The sequence below is a fragment of the Nycticebus coucang genome, chromosome 23 (assembly GCF_027406575.1).
Source record: "Nycticebus coucang isolate mNycCou1 chromosome 23, mNycCou1.pri, whole genome shotgun sequence".
In the NCBI taxonomy this organism is placed as follows: domain Eukaryota; kingdom Metazoa; phylum Chordata; class Mammalia; order Primates; family Lorisidae; genus Nycticebus; species Nycticebus coucang.
The window spans coordinates 38668757-38673846 of NC_069802.1; positions in this window are offsets into that span (position 1 = coordinate 38668757).

Genomic DNA, 5090 nt, shown 5'->3' on the forward strand with positions numbered 1-5090 from the left:
CCTGCAGTGTGATGACCAGCTGTGTAGAAATCCTGAGGAGCCTAAAAAATAAAGCTCTAAAACTAATAAGCAAGCTTAGCAAGATTGCAGGATACAAGGTCAGAATCAAAATGAATTTTATCTCTATACAGTATCAATGAACAATTGGAAGCTGAAATAAAAAAATAACATTTATAGTAGCGTCAAAACCATGAAAAACTTCTACATAACCTTTGCAAATATCCACCAAATCTATTTACTTATAAAAATTATTGCTGAAAAAAATAAAAATAAAGGCTATGAAAATTTTACTGAAATTAAAATAGAAACTGAATTCTATTTGTGGAGAGGCATACCACATTCATGGAGTAGAAAACTCAGTAATGTTGGCTGGGTGCAGTGGCTCACACCTGTAATCCTAGCACTCTGGGAGGCCAAGGTGGGTGCGATGGCTTGAGCTCACGAGTTTGAGACCAGCCTGAGCAAAAGCGAGACCCCCATCTCTACTAAAAATAGAAAAACTGAGGCAAGAGGATCCCTTGAGCCCAAGTGTTGGAGGTTGCTATGAGCTATGATGCTGTGGCACTCAATCCAGGGTGACAGCTTCAGACACTGCCAAAAAAAAAAGTCATAAAAACTCAATAATGGCTCTGCGCCTGTGGCTCAAGCAGCTAAGGTGCCAGCCACATATACCTCAGCTGGCAGGTTTGAATCCAGCCTGGGCCCGCCAAACAACAATGATGGCTGCAACAAAAAATAGCCGGGCGTTGTGGTGGGCACCTGTGGTCCCAGCTACCTGGGAGGCTGAGGCAAGAGAATCACTCGAGCCCAGGAGTTAGAGGTTGCTGTGAGCTGTGATGCCACGGTACTCTACCCAGGGCGACAGCTTGAGGCTCTGTCAAAACAAACAAACAAAAAAACCTCAATAATGTTAAGATGTCAGTTTGGCCCAAGCCAGCCTGTACCTTCAATGCAGTTCCAATTAGATTCCAGAGGATTTTTCTATAGCTGGGACTACAGTCACCTGCCGCAATGCCCGGCTGTTTTTTGGTTGCAGCCGTCATTGTTGTTTGGCGGGCCCAGACTGAATTCGAACCCACCAGCTCAGGTGTATGTGGCTGGTGCCTTAGCCGCTTGAGCCACAGGCGCCGGGCCATTTATTTATTTATTTTTGAGACAGAGTGTCACTATGTTGCCCTTCATAGAGTGCCATGGCATCATAGCTCAAGCAACCTCAAACTCTTGGGCTTAAATGATTCTCTTGCCTCAGCTTCTCAAGTAGCTGGGACTATAGGCGACCGCCACAACACCTGGCTATTTTTTGGTTGCAGTTTTCATTGATGTTTGGCAGGCCCGGGCTGAGTTTGAACCCTCCAGTTCTGGTGTATGTGGCTGGCACCCCAGCCACTGAGCTATAGGCATCAAGCCTCGCCTGTAGATTTTAATAGGCAATCCATATTTGTCACAGAAATGAACTGGTGTATCATCCTTTTCACCTAAGATGTTAATCTGAAAGTCCCAGAAAAGGTGTCCAGGAAATTTTCACTGATTTCCAAACAGTTCTCCCCCTTTAGTGTCATATTGTTCTTTCTTCATTATAATCAAATCCTTATAAAGTAAAGCTGAGAAGACAAATATATCCCTCCAAGGTGCCAGGCTTCTCACGACTCTTTTGGCCCTAGAACTTCATCACCAGGCGGAGTCTTTGCAGCACCCTGTATAGTCCTTTGAGTTCAAGGTGCAGGTTTGGCTTTGTTCACTTGTTTGGAGATGAGCTTTATAGGAATTCATCTGCAAACATCAAGACCACCCAAAGATCCAGAACTATTAGTGCCTCCTAACTCATTGTCGGTGTGATCCATGATTCAGCTCGCAGAGCCCAACTCACTTTTTTAAATGAGCAAAATATTTCATGTATATGAGGACTGTCCAAAAGGTATCCAGCCATGTATATATCGTTTTCATATTCCATGGCTGGATACTTTCTGGACAGCCCTTGTATTTCACAAAAAAGATACAGAAATGCCCATGAGCACATATACAGGTGATCAGCAACATCAGTCCTAAGCTGGGTGTGGTGGCTCATACCTGTAATCCCAGCACTTTGGGAGGCTGACGTAGGCAGATCACTTGATTACAGGAGTTTGAGACAAGCCTGAGCAATATCAAGACCCTATGTCTAAAAAATAAAAATAAAAATAAATTAGTCCTAAAGGAAATTTATACCACAATTTGGCGCCCCCTAACACAGCACAGTGGCTAAACTACTATGCCAAATGTTGCCAAGGTGAGATAATTGGAGCCTCAGACTCCCGTGAGAACACAGAATGCCAGGTCCATTTGGAAAACAACTTGGTGATTTAAAAAACAAAGTTAAGAAGGGGTGGAGCAAGATGGCAGCTGAGTAACAGCTTCCCTGCAACTGGGCATGGTGAGTCTGGGGAGATAAGACTCCAGGCATCTCTGGCTGGTGGGATCTGCCTAAATCATCCCTTTGAGGATACAAGGAGTCAGCAAGGGACTTCTGGACCCCAAGGGGAGGACAAAAACAGTGGAAAACTGGTAAGTGGCTGCGTGTGCTCGATTGACCTAATCCTGCAGGCAGCCGTAAGTACAAGCAGCGGTGAGACTGCAAACTGGAAAGGCCTTACCTGTGAACTGTTTCGGTGTTTTGGGACTTGGCACTCAGTTGAACTGCCCTGGGGAGAGCTTGAGCAGGAGCGCGGAGAACTTTGGGCATCGTCCCAAGCCCCAGACTGAGCTGCTAAGCTGCACGGAGCTAATAGTGTTCGGCTGTGGACTGCAGGGAGCCATTGTGAGAGAAATGCCCTGGCAAGCTCCACCCTCAGGGTCGCAGAGCAAGGATCCAGCAGGAGCTAGTAACCTAGTGACTGAGCAGCCTAAAGGTGGGGACTGAGCTACCTTACAGCCTTAACCCTCAGGGGCAGAGTAAGACCGGTTTTGGCACACTGGAGCCTCGGGCTGTTGCCCTGGGTAGAGTGCCATGGCATCACAGCTTATAGCAACTTCAAACTCCTGGGCTTGGTGCCACTGGACCTCAATAAGAGCTGTGCTGCAACCCCCAACCCGCGACCCACGACCCGCACCCGCCGGGCCTCACATGCCCTGATGAGGAACTGTGGGAGCCGCACAACCCTGCGTCCTCCCTCCTGTACCCTCCCTGCCTCCACACTGGCCTGCTCATCTGGCCAGGGACTCTGGTAGCCACGTGCCCTCCAGAGCCCTCCCTGCCTCGGCACAGAGCCCTTCTCCTGGCCAGAGACTGCTGGAGTCTTGGGCTCTCTGTGCCAAAGTCACTGGGCACCAGGCACTCCCAGAACTGTGCACACCACCTCCTGCCCTGTTGCTGGATCTGGGTGTGTCACACTCCGGAGCTGCTTCCACAACCAGAACTCCCTGGCTGGGGCAGCCCCAAAGGAACTACCCAGGGTCACTCCCTACCAATATCCAGCAACAATAGAGTGATCCTGCTGGGGTCTAATCTTGGAGAGACACCTCCCCAACTCTGAGGATGGCCAGAGGCAATGGTGAAAACAATCATGAGGCGAAATCAACAGAAAAACTCTGGAAATATGAATAACCAGAGTAGATCAACTCCCCCAAGGATCAATGGGGCAGACACAGAACAAGATCCCATGCACAAACAAATAGCTGAGATGTCAGAAATCGAATTCAGAATCTGGATAGCAAATAAGACAGAATTAGAATTCCAAGCAGTAACCCAAAAGATATCTCAAGAATTCAATGAATTCAAAGACCAAATGACCAAAGATTTTGACACATAGAGACAAGAAGTTGCAGCCCTCAGAGATCTGAGAAACACAGTAGAATCCCTCAGTAAAAGAATGGAGCAAGCAGAAGAAAGGATTTCTGACATTGAAGACAAAGCTTTCGAACGCTCCCAAACTCTCAAAGAGGAAGAGAAATGAAGGACAAAAACAGATCACTCTCTCAGAGAGCTCTGGGATAATTCTAAGAAAACTAATATTTGTCTTATAGGGATCCCTGAAAGCGACGAAGTGGCTTCACAAGGCACAGAGTCTCTTCTTCATGGGATTTTGAAGGAGAACTTTCCAGACATGCCAAGAGATTCTGAAATTCAGATAGCAGACAGTTTCAGAACTCCAGCACAACTCAAATGAAATAAGACATCCCCCAGACACATCATAATCAATTTCTCTAAAGTTAATATGAAGGAGAAAATTCTGAAAGCAGCCAGATGAAAGAAAACCATTACACGTACAAGAGCAAGAATATTAGAATAACTTCAGGTCTCTCTGAACCTTTATTAGTTATTAGTTTATTAGTTATTAGAATAACTTCGGATCTCTCTCTAACCTTTCAAGCTAGAAGAGGATGGTCATTGACTTTTAATCTCCTAAAACAAAATAACTTTTTTTTTTTTTGGTGGTTTTTGGCCAGGGCTGGGTTTGAACCCTCCACCTCTGGCATATGGGACCAGCACCCTACTCCTTGAGCCACAGGCGCCACCCAAAACAAAATAACTTTCAACCCAGGATCCTGTACCCAGCTAAACTGAGTTTCATTTATGATGAAGAAATTAAATACTTCAATGACATTCACATGTTGAAGAAATTTGCCATAACTAAACCAGCTCTCCAGGATATTCTCAGACCTATCCTCCATAAAGATCAGCGTAATCCTCCACCACAAAAGTAAACCCACCCAGAAAATTTTGATCAAATTCCAACTTCCACGGTCATAAAAGGATTAAAAATGTCCACCAGACTCTCGAAAGGCTTATCAATATTCTCAATTAATGTGAATGGTTTAAATTGTCCTCTAAAGAGGCACAGGTTGGCTGACTGGATACAAAAACTCAAGCCTTAAATGTAGAATGTAAATGTCTTAACACAATAACTAAGAAAATGCCAGGAAGGCTATGTTAACCAGTGTGATGAAAATGTGTCAAACGGTCTATAAAACCAGTGTATGGTGCCCCATGATTGCATTAATGTACGCAGCTATGATTTTTTAATTTTTTTATTATTATTTTTTTTTGTAGAGACAGAGTCTCACTTTATGGCCCTCGGTAGGGTGCCATGGCATCACACAGCTCACTGGGCTTA